Genomic DNA, 21,788 nt, shown 5'->3' on the forward strand with positions numbered 1-21,788 from the left:
ATTTGTTTTATTGATTAATAATGTTAAACAGATTATTATATACTCAAAATTTAATAAATAATATGATTTAAAATCGTAAGCTATTGTAGTTGAGTAAAAATATTATAGACACATATTATCAATAATATTCAATTTTGCGACTAAATTATATGCAATAAACTTTTATTACTATCTATTAAAGTAGAGTCAAATGTTAACAACAAGAAAATAAGGCTTAAATTATATGTTGTGAGAAAATTTGATTAATTTATTATTATATGATTTATTATTTACAAAATATAGATAAATAGTTAGCGGAAAATATGTTGAAATAAATGAGTTGTCGTTTTTGCTGCCGTTATATGTTGGGTCACGGATTAGACAAGAGTCACTAAAAGATGTACAACATTTACTAAAGGCTATAATTAAGGCTAACAGTGCTCTCACTCTCTCTCTCTTTGTTAGGGTCAGTCACGTTGGACAGGGATATATGAGAGTAACAAACAAAAGTAATGGTCATTCATTCATATTCCGTAAATAATTATAGACTTTCTCTACCATTGCTTTCTCTAATATATCTCCTATAGAGACAACATTTTCGTTGTTATAACTCTATTATTAATAATTGCAAACAACATTACATTATCTAACATATACTCTATAGTCTAACTTATATTGTCTTTAGTTATGTCTCGATGTATTAGTAAAACAATAAGTTTTTTTTATATATAATATCACACATCCATCACAATATCAACGATGTATCACAAGTTTGACTCAACAAGACATACAAATACATACATTCAGATCTATTGACTAACAAGCAAATAGTGATTTTGTTTCACTGGTTTTGGTATCAGCACTTAAATAACCAAAAAATTTATTTGTTTAATGAACAGATAATTTTTCTTAAGGGCGACAAACGCCTCAATACACACACATACTATACTAGAGTATACAATCATACGATGCCATCCACTAATTGAATGCTTCATCACAACTATATATATATGTATATAAGTCCGACAAATAATTGGGTTAATTTCAAGTGAAACACGACTCAGTTAGCGGTGAACCATAAGATATCTAACGAGAAGTCTATAACATAAGCTCACGGCTTTACATGTTAGGGGTTAGTCATGTATGCAAGCAGTTCATGCCTTCTCTCGTAATTTTATGGACTAATCAATAAATACACTATATTTAAAAAATACTTTAAAAAGTGTATATCACATTATATTAGTAAAGTTTTATATACTTTATATATATTTAATTGAATGCTAAAAATGTAATAACGAGCGATAATTCGTGACTTGAATTCAATCCATACAAATGTCTCAGAGATCTGCATTCAAATATTTTTTTTTACTAAACAGTAAATCAAGTGTTGAACAAAGTTATCACATTTAGTCTATTAAAAAATGCAGAAATTTTTGTGTATTAAACAACCTTAACATAGAATAAAATATCTGTTTAATCATAAATTTAAATTAGATATGAAAAAGATCTAAGAGTTAGAGTTCATTATAAAATGACAGATATATAGGAAAATATAAATAATTTTTAGTTTGGAATTAATTCACACGATATGCTTAATAATAATAATAATAAATACTAGAAATAAATTGTTTTCAATATATTTTACGAGATTTTAATTAATTATGAATATATTGTATTATTATTATATTTATTGGGCAGTAGTTTAAATTGAAATTTAACTGTTATTATTATTATTAAATAATATAATTTTTTGAGTGTCATTCCGTCTATACTCTCATTTATACTTAATATTTATTACAACTATAAGCTTATCAGCTCTTGTAATCAAAGTATTGCTTTTATAGCAACACGTGAACACATCAACTAATAAACGTACTCTTTATCTGATAATTATTATAATATCCATCAAAATATACACAATATTGAGCATCAAATCCAAAATCCCTGCCCTTATTTGTCGGTCTTTTGCCTCTTTTCTGTGGGAAAACTAAAGCTACCCCTGGGATCAGCTATCAAAAGCTGCCTGTGCTCTCATGTTTAGTATACTCTGTGTGGTAATACACTCTCTTTTTTGTGGTGATTAGCATCTCATGAATCTCATAGCCATAGAGTTTCCAATACTTGTGTTATATTTATTATAATAATTATTATTATTATTGGTATTAGTATTTGTGTTGTTAGTCCACAACAGGCACACTATAAGATACAACAGCGGGTGTCGGACTCATTTGAGAGCCTGAAAGCACTGGCATATAGTAGTATAGGAAGTGTTTGGACTTTATTATATTATATTATATTATACAGTACTTCACAATCAATTTATTCAGCATATTATTCATTTAGCAGTTTTATCACTAATTATTTTATTTATTGATTCTACAAATTGGTATTGTTATCAATACTTGTTTCCAATAAACCAGTTATTACTTATTTTGACAAAAAAAATCTTAATACCTTCAAAATCATCTAAAAACATGTTATTATTAAAACATTTTTCTTTTTAGTTCATATCTTGTTTTTGATCTGTTTATGAATTAATTTTTATGTGATTTACTATGAAATTATAATAAATATATAATACATATAAAAATTAATTAATTGTAAGATAAGTATTACAGTATCGCAGAAAAAAGTAAAGTATGACATAAAATAGTTTGGGAAAACATTATTTGATACTTAGACAACAATTGGAAAATAATAATAAGTTTAAATATAATCCCTATTCACAAAATAATATATGATTAAAATCATAATATCAATTTATAGAAAAATATTTTGTTTAATTGGAAACATAGATTGTGTGTGTGTGTGTGTGTGTGTGTGTGTGTGTGTGTGTGTGTGTGAATCTACTATAATAATTGAATGTAAAGGTACCGTCAATGGGACGGTAGTATTGATATGAAATATGATACCTTGTTTTGGAAATTACCTGAGAATCAAATTACCCAAAACTAATCACAAAAGTTTAGACAACAAGGCATCAAATTATTAAGACTGATATTGACATCAAATGATATATTTAATCAATAAATACGAGTCATTGTTATGTGAAAAAAGAGATTTATTTTCATTCAAAATATGAAAAATAATGACTTTTCTTATATTATTACACATGAATTATAACATATAATGCGCTAATATATTGAGCAAAGTATGTGTTGTAACAAATTTTATATGAATTATGATTATAGTGAACAAAGTTGTAGTAAATTTGTAGCAAATTTTTTTGAAACAATCAAAATTATAAGCTTATATGTCAGTGAAAAACGAGGTTTTCATATGTCAGCACTGGTAATACTGAGGCACCGGGAGATGCGATATTAAACAATAAGTTCACATTTATATTATGTGCAACATTGCATTCATCCAACATTGTATTCATCCAACATTGCATTCATCCAACGCTTAAATTCAATAATAATAGGAGAGAAACACAACTTTGATATATGCGATGAAAATATATTTTTGTTTCACTTATTTTCTTTATTTCAAACAATGTTTTGTTAGCTTTTAATGTATGTGTTATGTATGTGTTGACGGCTAACAAAAACGCTAACAAAATATATGCATCAAAATTATATGATAGTTAGCATTGGATTAAATCAAATAAATAATACCTAACATCGTATGCCGTAAAGCGTATGACAAATACAATATTATGCCTATCATTATAATATATTGTTTGCGATTTGCACTGCAATCTTGTTATTATTAACGGACAAACACTGCCAGTAGTGCTGAGCACAAGTAGATTGGGACCCATCACTCTTCATACTCATTGCTCATCAGTTTCTATTTGTGTGGACTCTTGGAGTATGAGTTGGTGTTTCATTGATGGACACACGTGTCGTCGGCTTTATTTTCGCTCTGGTCTTTCTATCCCTGAGCTGAGTAGTCGTGTGTCTCTTACATAGCAATCAACAGTTTGACTGAACGGATGCTACAAATTTTCCGATTCACTTCAGTCTCTCTCATGTCTGTCCTCTCATTCAACAGCACAGACATCACATACTGAGTCCCTGTTGTTTATGAGCTCAATATTTGAGCCAAAAATGTTAATATTATTGCAATAACATAACGCTTGCAATCAATGGTCGCCCACTTTTAGTGTCAGTGCTATAGTAAAGGGCCTGTAATTAGCACTAAAAAGTCATAAGCAATGAACTTTATTTTCATTCAATTTATTTTCTCCACTATTATTATGAATATCAACGAAATTAGGAATAAATTATCATATTATGAGACTTTTTCTATTATTATAACACTATTATTAATAATTTGCTTTACAGTCCACAACACAACCAAATGACTTTCCAAACCTACCGATCCCTGTAGTAACAGACTTACCATAAGAGATGACTTATTCTATCAGTTTAGCTCATAGTATATATAATATTAATATATTATGTTATCAATGTTTGTATGATTCAAAACTATACTATAAATATATTTTATATACAATATTATACATATATTTCTCTATTTATAAGCCGATTATCTCTCTCTCTCCTCTCACTCACTCATATACACATACATACTGAACATACACTAATGTTTTAATGTAATAATTTTTATTAAAACTTGTAATTATTTCCGTTTATATTTTGATATATAATAGGTTTGCAAGCAATTCATAGCTCAACACTAAAACATAGACCCAAAGTCACTCATCACTTGCCAACCGGTCGGTCGGTTAACTGATCGGTCGGTAGTGTTGTTATGTGCTGTTGTTGTCTTGTTTTTGTTATCGCGGCGTTAATATGTTGTCTACTGTTTATCATATAATCACTAGTTTTTCTTCTACCAGTGCTTTCACTGATCGTTCAAATTTATGATTATTACTATTATGTGAACACAACTTAATGCTAATGAGAGCTCACTTTTTTGTTATCAGTGTCTGTCTGTTAGGCAAACTAACTCTCCAAAGCACTCATTTATATATCATTATAATGTATATAATACACTATATATATATATGTGTGTGCAAACCATGTGTGGCAAAAAATAATTATCAATTCATTGAATTTAGATGAAAGTTGACGACATGTATAAACATAATAATGAGTGGTTTGTGAGCGCATCACTTCAATTGAATTCAAAACATTTAAGTTTTTATGTATTTGGTGTATGCCTTCCCAATGCAGGTGTGGCCCCGGAGTCACTCTCTCTTTCTCTAACTTTTTTCAGTATAACCTAATGAGTGTAAAGCGCGTGCACATCACATCACATCACATCCACACCATATCTAGTGATTGCTATTAACTTTCAGTAGCACTTAAAACTCATATTTTCATTATTTGCTGTTTTGCACAAAACATTGTTAAATAAATGTTTAACTTTAGAGCCCTTGTGTTGACTCTAAATCATAAGCTTTTTAAATAATGTTTGAAATTTTTTAGCTATGATTTGTTAGCAAATTAAAATTTCGTGAGAAAGTGCAAAACTTTTTTAATATTTTATTTTTCATTAAGGTTTACTAATGAAAGTAAACTTTTTAAAGAATTTTTTTTTGTAAAATTTATACATTAAATAATATATCATATTTTATATATAAAAATGATATAAATGTACAAAAAGTGAGCGTCGGATATAGCATTTAGTAGTAAATTAGACTAAACAGTGAACGCATGATTAGCTTTCATATTATAATATTATATATAACTATAGCTGTGGTCGGTATCGATGGCATTATGAAAACATCGATTTATGAGAACATGTATTCATATGACTCTCTCCCTACCCATTCATATAGTGCTCGACCACTTGGTCGGTGACATTAGGCACCGGTCGGATGACTTTACAGATGCTATCTTAATATGGCTTCGGGACGGGCTCTTTATGTACGACATAGTATACTATATGTCTATTGTATTGTATGTGATGTGTGTATAAAACTTATGTATTCAATGTATGCAATGTTGCACTAAAATATCATAATAATAGAAAATGTGTGACAAAAGACTGTTTTATGTAAAGGAAAGCCGAGTCCTGTATATGTGTGTACTCTATATAAGCATTTTATGAATAAATGCCTACTGTTTCCCACCATTTATGCCACATATAACATAACATATACTACTGTAAAGTATATATAAATTTATACCATATATATTCAATATTAAGATCAAAAGTGAGAGAGTGATGTATAGCAGCTGAACATAAATGTTTAGTTATGGATTAAAACATAATATATACATTCAATATAATTATCATAATCAATAATATTATAAATATATACAACATTTATAAATATAATTTTCATATTTGTTTAACATTAACGCAAACATTACAAGTTTTTATTCTCATAAAGGCTACAGTTTATGTCTATATGTTTAAAACAGCTTTATTAACGTTTAGTTTATATAAAATATTTAAATTAATTGTTATTATAAACTACAATAACAGAGAGAGAGAGAGAGAGAGAGAGAGAGAGAGAGAGAGAGAGAGAGAGAGAGAGAGAGAGAGAGAGAGAGAGATTAATTAGGCAAAACGATAAAATATTTAATTATTCATAAATGTTAAACAAATTGAATGATTTTTTGTTTATCAACTCTAATGCCTCCAAACATGCCTTTTGTATGTTTAGATTCAACTCATTTTAGCCATTCTTGAAGTATATAACAGTTCTGTTAAATATCTCAACTATTTTTCAATGTTATGTTATAAAATGCATTACAATATTACAGTACTGTATATACAATACATGTAACATATTCTTATAGATTATTTTCAAACTTTTGTAACTACTGTACTATACATTGACTTTATATAAGTCAGTCAAATATTGTCGGGGTTTTTAATATTTCAAAAACTATATAACTTTTTGTATGTCTTCTTTCATAGTGTGAAGTGTAAGTAAAACTTTTGGTTTGACTGATATTAAGATTGAAAAATATTGTCGACATTTTCCAGAATATTTTTGACTCCTTCTTGTGTCAGTAAAATCATAACAAAAAACTTGAAATAGTGTTAAGATTGCATTTGACTGTATATTGTCATAAACATTAGAGACGCAATCTATAGGTTCCCCAAACTTACTGTCTAACTGATGCCTAAAAAAAATGCAATAATTTGTTGAGAAAATATCAATCATTGAACACAAACGCCTGGAACAGCTGTCTTCAAAAAGTCAACTGCTTTAAGACAAACAACATTTAACTATATTAATAAAAATATTGAGTAAATTCAGTGACTCTTTTACATCAATATAATGCCAAAAATATGATTTATTTAGTTCATCAATAACTCTGTGTTTAACAACTTTTCTTCAAAATCTAAACTTATTTAATTGAAAATCAATTAAATAGACTTTTAAAACATTTATTTATTCTTATTATATAAATATTATTTTTTAGTAAAGTTTACATAAAGAATAATTAAATTAGACAACACAAACATCAACGAGATTTGATTAATTAAGTTTAAAAATTTGTTTTAAACAAATACATAATATTTTCAAAACTTTTAGCAAAACAAAATTTTATTGATTTAATAAAACAATTGCTGAAAATTTAAATAACAAGTCGCATAAAATAATACTACAGTAGTATATAAAATAGCAATAATTTACTGTATTGTTATAATTAATTTATGTTCAATTTATTTCAATAATACAACCAATTGAGAGAATCATTTAGTTTAACATTTTTGATATGAGTTTCTCAACATTAACTTTATGGGCCTTTTGTCTAATTTAAATCAAACTATAAAGATTTGTATAGTATTTAGTAAATATAATAACATTTATCTAATTTTGAAAATTGAGTTAGTTTGCATGAATTATTAGTATTATGTATTATTCATTTAAAACAAACGTTATGTTAATAAAATAATTTTATTATATTCATTAGATAATAGTTATTCAATAATTATTATAATTATGATGATTGCCTTAATTAACTACAAAAAATTAAAGTAAATATTTTTAAGCTTAAGTACTTCCCGTCCACTTGTAATTCTAGTTCTGGTCAAACATAGGCAATGAAATAGTATATGTTTGTGTACTGACTCACCCCATGGTTTGTCTATCATTATATGATATGTATTGTGGATTGTGTGCCACAAACATGTGTTGAGCCCAATGACCATCATTTGAGAGGCACTGACTGACTGACGGGCACTGGAATTATAAATATTTTGTTGCAATTGTTATATACAATGAATAAGAGATTAAACAATAAACTATTGCCATAAACGGCTTGATTTCAGTGAAATGTGATAACAACACAAATATAAAAATAACATCATTTATATTGTATGCGATATAATATATGAAATAATTGAGAAAATGAATAAATTGAAAGAAATTAGATTGAATTAAATGAATTAAATTCAATTAAATATATGTTTTGTTCGTTAATATTCTGAGCTTTTGTTTGAATGTTTGTTTGAGTTTTATTCATATTTACAGATAAATGATAGTAAAATAAAAGGAAATTTGATAAATCAAATAATTATAACTGTATATAAATATATATAGAAAGACTCAGAGATAGTACTAAATGTTTGAAATTGTTATTTAATTAATTTATGACTACATTATACTTGTTTTATGCCAATTATGGCTATTGAATGCATAAATTGAAAATTAGTTGCACAAAGATTTTTGTTTATTGATTTATTTTCATGGCTTATATCATAATATTTAATTTAATGCCATCTAAACTATAATATTATGTTAATTAGTTTGGCAATATTTTTAAACATTTTACTATAACTAATTTAACCATAAATTTTGGTTTATTTTATAACAATTTTCTACACAAATATTTTTAAAAATCCATTTGAAACACACTATTTGAATGTATGCACTGTATAGAGTCAATTAAAATTTGTTATGTTTTGCATTTGTATATTTTTAAAAATTTCAAAACAGTTTCAAAAACTTTGTAATGCAAAATATTTTTATAATATTTATTTTCAATCTATTTGTAAAAATATATAATTCAAATGTTTAGTTTGGTGTATAAAATGTGTTGTTTGTATAGAAAAAATATTGTTGTTAAGCAAATGTCATAAATATTAATATTTATAATTAAACAGTGAGTGTATACAAGATTTTAAAGAGAGAGAGAGAGAGAGAGAGAGAGAGAGAGAGAGAGAGCTATAGTATTATGAGATACAGACATTAAATCCATTGAAAATCGCAATGTTTTGAATAGAAATACTTAAACAGACTGACTATTCCAGTGAATAGAATAACATTATATTCAATAAAAATGTTTGAATAGATTAGGAAAAACAGTATTATATGTCTTATAAGTATAGCTCTAGTGTTTGGTTACTGTTTTGCTGTTTTAAAATATTTTTTAAAAAGATAACTATTGTGTGTTTGTATTGGTTTTTTGTTATGACAAAAATCTTAGAGTCGCAACACATTACACGGTGTCTGTACGTTGTTTAAGCACTGGCAGGTTTACAGGTCTCTATAAACCAAATCTTAGTTATAATGGAAAGACGAGAAGATTTTTTTAGAAGAGAGAAGGAAAGGGAGAAAGAAAGAGATCTCTATCAAAGACATCACAAAAGTAACTATTTTGGAGAAAACATGAGTTTTAATCACAAGTTTGACAGAAGAGATGCTAATCTTATGTCTTGAAAGACAGACCCAAACACTCAGTTGTTGTCATTTAGGTATTGCCTCTCAATGTTTCTGCTATTTTGTTGTTCATTTTAAAAGGCGTTTCTACTAATGTATGGCCCGCTTGTGTGTTGTGGCCATACATTAGTTGATATCAAATGATTTATTTAATCTTTGAGTTGTTTGTTGCTCAGAGAGTGTCAGGTCATCGGCAAACCAAACACATGACTCCTCTATTACTACTAAATATATGGTCTCTTTGAAGTGCGAAACCATTTTTCACATTTTGCTTAATCTTTATTAATTGAAATTATTTTTAAGTATTTTATTATTATATTATTTGATTTTTTCGATATTAAAAAAGAAAAATGTTGTTCAAAAAGACATCAAAAGATCTTGTGGTAAGTCTTTAAGTCATGAAAAGAAATTTTTACCGAAAACCCACTTAAATAGCGCTCTCATAGAGTGAGAGAAAAAAATATAGTATAAAGAAATGTATTGAAAATATCATTTGATTCACTTAATAGAAATGTGTACACAATTTCAGTTACAATAATACCTTACAAATAGCATAATTGGGACGACAATAGTGCCGACCCTATGAGCTAACCATCATTTGTATTAATACTGTATATTATATATATCTAAGTATATATGACACATAAGAAATCATTAATTATCGATTGCATAATTCAAACCATATGTTTATTTATTATAAAAATCGTTTACCAAAAGCAAAGGCTCAAACATTTTTGAGTAAAGTTTTTATTATACAATCAATTTATGCTTCAATAACTGACATAACAATTGTGAACACAAATTAAGAGTGGGATTACATTTAAAAGCAGTGGTGGCAGTGCTTACAGTGCTTTACAGTGCATTGCAATACAGTGTCAGATACCGGAGTGAAACGCCTCCGATGCCGACTTCTGGCAGACCATTGGATGCATGACTGGTATGGTATTGAATGAAGTGCCAGTTTGCAGGCGGTTATCATATATGTGACAATATAATTGATTGTAAGCCTGCGCTCAGACTATCAAAACAGTACACAAATAGTTTTGCTTACACTTACCAGTGTTTGCTTTCAAGGGATCTGTTGATACTGTTTTTCAGGAATACCATCCCATGAGTTGGCCAACAACAGTAGATACAGTGTCTTAAAACGGTGTTTCCAAAAAGTGACAGCTCTCTATTGCCAAAGAGCACCTACATGTGCACAACTAGTGATGCTAAACATCACATCTTACAGTCATTCATGCAATTCATATACCGAAACAGTTTCACAGCTATGCTATTGTTGTTCACTATATTTATGAACTTTATTTGCAAGTTTTGACAAACATTTTCATATTTATTCACATTTATATATAAGTGTTTGATTCAAACCATTTTAATAGACAAATAGTCAATTGATATAACAAGTGGTCAATACAATGATGATTCCGCTTAACAGAACTCAGACCACTCCACCACTTCGTAAGACTACATCATTTTCCATCAGTAGTATCATATCGACTGATGACCGCCACTCGCCATCTAAAGCAAAACAAGTGCCGTTTGATGACATTTGGTGTCGAGAAAGGCTTACAAATGTCAATAAACTCAAAGAAGACACAACCAGTCAAGTGATGGATCAGTCGACAGACGCATCGGACTCGTGTTCTGACTGTTCCGATGATGACATTGACATTTGCGACGACGATAAGCCTTTAGAGTTAGTAACTAATAATGTGAACAATAGTCGCATCAACTTCTGGTTGAACACCAGAGAAGAGAAATGTGTTAAAAACGTTACAAATATTTCATTAATGAATAGTGAAAATGATGTGTTAAATGAAAGACATGATTCAGATGTTGAAGATAACAAGTCAGACACTAAAGAAGTTACTACTAAACAAAAGGATAGTAAGTATTCAAAAAATGTTGACATTTCTGATGATGAGATGGAAGAGATTAGTGACAATACTAAGAATGCTAAAAAAACATCAAATGAAAGCAAAAAATGTGACACAAATGATGATAATAATAGTGATAAAGTTGGTAACGAAGAAACAACAGTCAAAAAAGATGGTTCGAGTGGTGATAGTTCTGGTAACAAGAAGACCAAGTTTGAGAAACCACCCTTCAGTTACAACGCACTCATAATGATGGCTATCAGACAAAGTCCAGAGAAACGGTTGACACTAAATGGTATCTATGAGTTCATAATGAAGAACTTTCCCTATTATCGGGACAATAAGCAGGGTTGGCAAAACTCAATCAGACATAACTTAAGTCTTAACAAGTGTTTTGTCAAAGTTCCCCGACATTATGATGATCCGGGTAAAGGCAACTATTGGATGCTCGACCCGTCCAGTGATGATGTTTTCATTGGCGGCACAACCGGCAAATTGAGAAGAAGAAATACATCGACTTCACGGAATCGATTGGCCGCTGCGTTCCGGCGGTCCGTATCTCATACCAATCCTAATGCTCTCTATGGATGTAATTTCATGAATCAGACTGCTCTTCAACACAACACTAATGCTCATCCATTACTCGGTGACAAACCGTTTGCCACACCATTTCCTGGATGGCCGTGTCATCCAGGCTTTGCTCCCAATAACCAGTTGTTACGATATCCGCTCAATTACTTGCCATCATTCCTCCAAAAGCCAATACCTGACGGCTCTAACTTACAATTCATGGGCTTTAGTGTTGATAGACTTTTGCACAACACATCCCTCACACCAACCGATCTGTCGCTCACATCGACCACATCAGCCGATTCAGTCTCATCGCAGCAGAGGTCGGCTCCAATGATGCCAACTTCTGGAGCCAATTGCTATATCTTTGGCCTCAAATCCTTATTCTCTCGTCCGCCGCTCACCTAAACTATTGTATGCAAACTCTCGGCTAACTATACGGTCGAAAACATTGTACATATTATTAGATAAATACTCTTCAATATTATTCAATGTATTTATATTAAACTTTATGTGTAAACCTGTGTTTGTTAAGAAAATTACTTTCTATTATTCAATGTATTCATTAATATTTATGTTTATCACAAAGTTTGTGACAAAACTATTTAACTCATAATAAACCTAATGTTGTATTATATTGATATATAAATTATAGTTTACAAAGATCTCTTAATAGTAATATAATAATAAAAATGTAGACTAATTCTGTTTAAAAATACATTTTGAAAAAAGTAATAAAAAATACAATTTATGATTAAATTCAAGTCTCTCTCACTTTCTTTCATTTCATTTATTTGTTTATTTTCTCTTTGAAGAAATTTCATTAATGAAATAAACTAACACTGATATGTTTACGAGTAAAAAATATTTATTTACAAACTTAATCATATGAGCTATTATATGCTATATATATATATTTAAAGATGTTATAAATTAAAAGATAATGCATAAGTGAAAATGAAATCCAATACAATGACTACAGTATTGATAATAATGTACACAATATGTCCAATCTATGACTAAAATGATAACTCAGAATATAAAGTAATATAACATTTTTGCAATAAAAAGCTCGTATTATGTCTAACAGTGCAATACATTGTATGCATTTGTTTATGAAATACTGTAGTATTCATTCAATAGACCGTATTATATGAGGTTTCGTGTGTTATATGAATCAAAATGCAAACACAAATAAAAAAGTTTGTTTTGAATATCAATTTCTGACATAATATCAAATATCGTTTTATTGTTCATCCAATGAGTAAAACATATTTCTCAATGTTATGAATATAATGCAAAAATAATGTAAAGTATGACTTTTTGTGGGGAAACTTTAAAACCAGAATATAAATAATAAATATATATATATATATATACCTGTAGTATATATACGGTATATAATAAAAGCCGATACATATATTTTTGTGGTGATGGTGTGGTTTATAACAGTATGTGTTATGTTATTGAGTGGATAGCAATATGTTTGCAATGAGAAAAAAATGGTAGAATTCTTGAAAGTCAGTGGGGGTGCCGTCGCAAACAAGTTGCTCTTTTGGAGGCTTTCCTCCAAAACAACATTTCTCTCGTCCCGTAATATGTTTTCAGACCATACATACAACACCACAACTAATACCAAACACAATGTGTATATGAAAAGTGTGTTTTGTAAAACTCCTGCTGTCTATTGTTGTTGAAACACACATTAACTCCAAGAGTCAGCTCAGAGAATGGCTTTCACACCAAAAAAAAAGAAAGAGAAGAGAAAAGAAAGCATTTACTCATAATCTTAAAGATATCTTTCTTTATGATAATTTTGAAGACAGTATCGGCACAGGTATGACAACACCAATGTTTAAACTATTAGGGAATTCTTCTTTTTTTTTCTAATAAAAATTTAGGTGTCATTAATGGCACACAATTTATATGAAGAAGTCGTAAATTGTATGACTAAATAACAGGTAAAAACGGTTCACTTTATTTGTGGTGACAGTTAATTGTGTTTTTATTTTCAAAACGTGGTTTTTCTCAGAAACTATTGATTAAGATTTTTATGTGACCAACAAAAATGCGGATCAAATCGCTTTACAACACCAGCTAAATGTATGTTTAAACTTGTGCTAACATTTATATACACAAATCAAAAATATATTGTGTATAAATCGGTTTGTGTTGGGGTTGTCTGTCAATTTTGGCTAACATCTCTTTTTCCACAATAATATCAATGTTTGATAGAAATGTGTCGGCGCTGTCGGTCAAAGAGAGAGAGAGAGAGAGAGAGAGAGCACTGGTAGTATTGGAGAGTATTGGTTATTAAGACGTGACAAACAAGCCATAAGCCATTCACATGTTTTCAATACAATGGTCTTCTCTCGCGTCGATTACGAAGTTTGCGGGCAAACAGTGGTCTGGTTTTATAGCTATTGTTAAATGTGACCAAAATATATGACTGACAGCACATATAGCCCAGTATACCGTAAGAATAATAGAGGCGGGGTTTGTATTTGAGATTAACATATCAAATGCACCGACAATGACAGCAACACATGACTATAACAATAGGTATCGCAAGTTTGACTGCTTTGTCGACCACTATTACATTGATTGTCAACATAACATATGCGACACCAAACACACCAAACACGGGGTATTCATAGGTATTTCAATGACACCAAACAAACCGGTGTTCCCTATGTTTGAAGTGCTATCCCTTCTCTTTGCTATCGCTTCTCTAATTTGTGTGCCTTTTGTAGGACAAGTCAATTGTGTCCATTGCTCTTATCTTTATATCATTTCTTGTGGCTTACAATGTATTTTTGATGCCATGTATTGCCATAAATAACTTTTGATGTTATGATAACATTTCTCAGTGATTGAAAATCTTTTAACGACTCTTAACTCTCTCAGCTCACAAAAATGATCTCTTTATGTATGACTTTACAAAAAATAATGCGATGAATATGTTATATAATGATATATCAGTAATATATTTAGTGTATTATAAAGAATAGAGTTATGATATTTTATGTCACATAAGATGCTATATATCATATCATTTTGTGTGTATATATATACATGAGATTGGTTTCAAAAGTTTTCTATAACAATGTCATCGATTTATAAATCACTGAACGAAAAATGTATACCTCCTTCGTCTCTAAATTATTGGATATGTTTCAAGTGATTGATATATAAGATGGATGTATACATCAATATCATTGTCTATTAAGTCGTCTTCTATGTTATGAACATTAATAGAGAGAGCATATGATGGGTTTCAACAATAATTCGCTTCTGTATCCAAAAAGTAATGACACATTATATGTGCATAACTACACTTAAGTTATATAAAATCTGTAATATTTTTATATATAAGCCCTTTCCTTAATACTATAACCCATGTATTTGCATGAAATGAAATGGTAATGTCATATAAGTTATACTTTTTATACTAAGTATATATGCATCTCATGTCATATAATGGCTTCTCTTATATAATAGCATTCATAGTAATCACAATCACACGAAACGTATACACAAAGTGACATTTGCTTACATTTCTCATGTTATGCTTTATTATAGCCTTTGAATTGAAGTTTATGTTTCACTTTTCATGACTTCAGACAATAAATTTTAAGCATAAAAACGTTTGCAACGGAATATTTATACATATATATGACTCAAATGTATTTATAAATAATATTAAAACCTATTTTCTACATATATATGGTATTATCATATTTTTATGGGAGAGGAAAAGGGAGAGAAAAAGAGGAGAGAGAGAGAAAGAGAGACATTAGTAAATGTCTTCTTAAATGATATCTATTTGAGATCAGAAATACAAAAATTATTTAATCGGTTGGAGTCCAGAGTTTAGATTTGTTTTTATTTCTACGAATGAAGTTTTTAAATGACAAACTAATTGATCATTTAATGCCAGTTCACAGCTATTTTCGGTGCTCTCTATTTATCTCTTATTTCTTTCTTTATCTGCCCTCTAATATCATACGTGAACCAAATGTTTCACTCAATTTATATAATTAATAGTAAAGCGTTTATTATCAATAAAGTGCTCTCTTTAACACCTGTGGACACACCAGTACTTGTGATTCCCTTAATATATTTCAAAGTTTCAAACATTTTTCTTCATTACACTAGTCTCTCAATGTCTCACTTTTTCTCAAAAATCTCTCAATTTGTTACAATCTCTCTCTCTCTCTCTCTCTCTCTCTCTCTCTCTCTTTGTTTTTGCTTTTATTTTATAAATATATGAGTTTGAGATCCAATAGTCGGTCGCTATTCTCACGAATACATCCCATGTTTTTTTAAAATTGTCTTTTGATGTAAAACTTGTATTTAAAAAACAATTTTTCAAATACTTTTTACATTTATAGTAATTCGTATAGAGATAAGCAATTGCCGCTTCAATTTATACCAAATAATTAAATATTACTACAAAAACAACTATTTGTGCAGTCAGTTTAAATAGTAATATAATTTAATTGCTTTATATTATAAAATTTTAATAAAAGTATAAAACACTATATTTTGAATGACATTTAAATAAAAATAAAGCAATCAATTAGATTATCATTTACTAATCTATTATTAATTATATTATTATAATTATTACAGTAAAAAATCAAAGAGATTTTATATTTTAATCGATAAACTTAATGTGTATTTTATATACTATTTGTGATTTATATTGTAGATACCTTATACAGTATATATATATATATATATATATATAAATGATACAGTGATACAATTTGTTACATATAAATTGGTTAATGTTTTGTGTTTAAATTAAATTTCAATAACTGATGTGAAACTAGAATGCATGACAAACCATAAAAGAAAATTAATGAAATATAATTTTAATTCGTAAATTGAAACAAACATTTTCAAATTATATTTAAAAAATAATATTTATCAATTAATATCAATAATGCTGATATAATTACTTTATTTATACACTTATTTTTAAAAACCATAATTTATAATTACATACCATCTAAATAAACTAAGTATTACTATATTAAAAATAAATCTAATAAACAAAACATTTTTATATTAAAATCTTAATTAACTTTTCAAATATTTTTAAAAATATTACAGTATTAATTTATAATAATTTTAAATATACTTATTAAAAAAAAAAATTACCGTTTTTTGACAATGGTAATAAATAAAATTATAATTTTAATGTATTCTAAAAAAACATGTTTTCATTAAAATTAATTATATAGCATTTTAAAATTTTGTTTGATATTACATAGCGCTATAAAATAATAATATTTTGATATGTTTTTTGTTGTTGTTATCTATTGTAGTAAATTATTATTTAAAAATTGTATTGAAAATATGTCACAATCACAAAAAATAATATTTTAATAAAGCATTGGTTTTAAAACACAAATATTTATAAGTTATTGAAACTATTTAGTAAAAATTATGACATTGCCTGGTCTTAAATACCTGTTTATCAAATCAAATTAAAAATCAAATAAATATTCAGTTAATCTAAATGTCAATCAATATTTTTTAATAATACTTTTTGATATTTTTAAAAAATATTTTGTTTTAGACATAACATTTAATTAAATATTATAGTTTAATTATAAAATATTAAAAATACACACTATATATAAGAGTAAGATATTTTTATGATAAATTAAATTAATATTTATATAATTTAAACAAAATATATAAATTTGTTTTATTTAATTAATATGTAAAGAAGTTTAATATTTATTATATGTTTGCGTGAAATTCAATAGCAAAGGAAATACATTGTCAGTGAAAAAGTAAAATAATATTTATATACATTATTATATACTATCTTATTATATATATATATACACCTGTATTATACTTTATTATATAATAAGTTTATGTTAGTTTTTTTTTGTTTTCAAAATTGCAAATTTAATTGTGAGTCCATTTCAGGTGTTTCTATAATTTAAATCATTAAATAAAATAAGTCAAACCAGTCTCTTAAATATTACGAGATATGTTATACTACTGTATTATCAATGACACTAACAAAATATTTTCAACAAAAAAGTAGTTATAAATATAATGAAAATAAACTTGTTATATGTTATGTTATTTACATAGATTATTATGTTTAAAAAATAAAACACTTAACTCATACTCATATGTATATAACTTACTTATATATCACACAGTTTTATGTCTAAAATGATATGATATTCAATGTGATTATCTTAAGATTAATGTATTCAAAACATAGCCCTCCTATTAGGCGTCTAATAACACCTAAACATATAAACAATAAAATGAATTAAATTACTTTTTTAAAAGTAAAAGAAAAAATTATTGCAAAAATACTTTTGCTTACGAGTTAGTCGTTATAAAACATTATTTAACATTTATTTTATAACTTTTATAAATACTTGACTAATAAGTATAACGCAAAGTGTTTACCCATTTTGCATATAATTTACATGAGTTATAGCAAATGAAATAATTTAAATACAAGTGATGCATATATTTAAATAAATTTTTAGTTACAAATTTCACTAAATTATATCAAATATAAAATAATATAAAAAATAATTACATCATTTATTTGAATCATTAGTAAAAGATATATGAGAATCCATGTGAAACATAAACAATAAAAATAATTTATAAAACTATTTATAAAAATACTTTAATAACAATTTTGTTGGTGTAAAATTGAAAACTATATTTTAGAAATATTTAGAAATGGCATAAAGTAATCAAATTTAATAAAATTTATTTGTAAAATCATTATCATTAAATAAAAGACCTCATTGTTTCCTAATTTGTTTAATCTTTTTAAGGAAATAGTAGTCACTAATTATAGTGTGACTAAATATGTAATATTTTAGTTACAGTTAAGTGTTAAGTAATAAAAATGATCAAATATTTTAAATATAATACTATATATGTTATATACAGTGTTTGAATAGCATAAATGAAAAACGCACGAAATAATTATAATAAAAATAACAAAATTGGTTATTATAGTAATATTAAGAGATCAAATCTCAATAGAGTTTTATACAATGTATTAAATAATCTATTGGTTTCTGATATAAAGTAATAAAATACTTTTGTTAGGTTTTTATATATTTTGCTTTTAAATATAATATAATACCATTGGATTTACTGTATTATTTAATGTCTAAGCGTTATACATAAAGAATATATACTGTATATATCATACAATCTACTATAATAATGTTTGACCCAAACGTATGTGTGCACCAATTGCTTAGAACATAGGGATAGGGAGGTATACGATGGCAATAGTGTAATCATTATAAAGCTGAACCATAGCATAGCAGCATAGCATGGGTGCAATGATTTATGTCAAGCCATTCATCAAGAGTTTTAAAGCCAAGAGAGCCAACAGTGCAACCAGTGTTTGGGCACTAAATATGCACAACATTCACACACAAACATCACACAAAAATACAGTTTATGTATCAAAAAAAGTTAAGTATTTTGGGGGCTTTTGTGGCGAAAACCTACCAGTATTTTGTTATTTTTAAAAATACAAGTTAATCACCAATACTATTACCACCAGTGCTCATAAAGTAACTGCCAATCGTTAAGAGACTTCACTTTACATAAAAGTTTTGCCGTTTTATAAACTTTTCTATCATTATTATAGAGTTAGCTTTATTAGAGTTGACATAATTAAACATTACATTCAAATGGCTAATTTAATTTTATTAGTTTAAATACGAGCAGTAAAAATATTATGTAAAATAATATTATTATAAAAAATATTTTTTTTCGTCTAAAGTTTTAGAAAAAAAATATTTTCTTAAAAGTTATTTTCTTAAGTCTAAATTATTATATAATGATCTAAATTTTAATCTATATTCAGTCAAAATGATTTAAATTAAAACCTTTTCATCAAAAAAGATTGTTAACACTCGGGTTTAGAGGGATTTAAATGGGATTTGGATGGGATTAGACAAGATATGGACGGCTATATTGTCAATGCAATTATACTACCAATACTTCACAAGACTAAATTTATCTCTTACTTGTATAATACAGTATTCAATAAAATCAGTAATCAATTAAAATTAATTATTTTTAATTATTGAAATGTTTTAATTTCAATTCAACTTCAAATTATCTTTAAAATTACTCAATTATTTTCAACTATTTTCAACTACAATTCAACGATAAGTTATTTATAGAATAATAATAATAATAATTTAATATAAATCTATAAAAATGCAAATTTAATTAATTTATATACAGTATATATATTATTGTCATTTATATAATGTCAATATAGAGTAAATATTTAAAAAATATTTTTAAGACATTACAAATAGTCTGCAAATTGTTAAGTAATAATTTTTGTACACAAATTGTTTGCATAAGGTTTTCAAATGTAAAGTGAGAATTAGCTTAAAAACTCTGTTTTCACTAAATTTGAGTCAACCGTATAAATTAAGTCTACAATTTCGCAATTAGTTGACAAATGAAGGACTAATAATAAAAACTAACAGTTTTAGCAGTGATAGGTTTGTCGTGAAGACATGTGGGACGGCATACTATATCCATGATTTAGTTTGGTTTAGTTAGCCATCGAATCTCTGTTTCCTGTAATTCTGTCATTGAATTAATTCGGTAATAAATATATAAGGATTACATGAAATGTTATGTAGATTTAATAGGTTTAGATGTGTTTGGGGACAGTTATGTTAAGTTTAGTGAGCTATTAAAGGCAGATGTGTATTCAAAGTCAAAGAGTGTATTGAAAAAATAATTACTTAGAAATTGTGTGATATTTTTTCAATGCATTCAATGGCCTCTCACTAAAAAGACTCATTAGTTATATAATTTAGATGACAGTAGTGGTGAAGCATTTAGATAACACACAACAGACAGCTTATGCCTATTGGGACGGCTATTGCTATAACACATACACTCATCAACTATCGCATAACATCTTGTTTTCATATATATAAGACACTGTAAATGATTGAACAAATTAATCTTTTATATATTCATCAGTATATATATATATATATATATATATATACTTTGGTCTACTCTTTAGTTGATTTTAGTTAAAACAAACATAATTTTCTGTTACCCATTATTGCTAACATTTCTGTGCTATTTATTTTCAATCTGTTTATTATTGATACACAAGACTTATGTTTTGTATTGAAGTCTAGCTTTTGTATTGAATTTTTAAAAGGCAATCATCGAGTGATGCACTCGTAGTCTATTGACTGGGAGTATGGAGTTTCAAATATTTAGTGAAGAGTGTTATTGAATGGTTTCTAATGTAAAATCCAAACCATAACAATAAATTTAAATAATAACAATAACAACGATGTCTAAAATTTTACAAATTTTTTCATAAAATAATTGTTTGATATGGAAATAGTTGGAATAGTTGTGTGGTTGAACAGAGCACCGGTATATTTTTTTATTAGCCGATCGTTTTTTTGAATTGTTGTGGCAAATGTTTGATAGTGTTGGCACTGTTGGACTGTTTCAGTAATATATTTGTTGTTCACCGCAAATATCTTTTTACATCTTTTTTCTGTCCAATGGGTGGTCTGTTTTGTGGCCCTTGGGTTCAGTTGGGTCTCGGCCTCAATAATCGTTTGGTGTGGCAATAGTGTGCCACTAATATTGAGTGTAAATTACGGCACAAGAAGCCGATTGCTTATATTTATATGTTATGTGTATATACTGTATGTATGTGTATACATGTGTGTGTG

Source organism: Oppia nitens, unplaced genomic scaffold (genome assembly GCF_028296485.1).
Source record: "Oppia nitens isolate AA-2021 unplaced genomic scaffold, nextdenovo-longstitch-racon4-pilon3 scaffold1_pilon_pilon_pilon, whole genome shotgun sequence".
Taxonomy (NCBI): domain Eukaryota; kingdom Metazoa; phylum Arthropoda; class Arachnida; order Sarcoptiformes; family Oppiidae; genus Oppia; species Oppia nitens.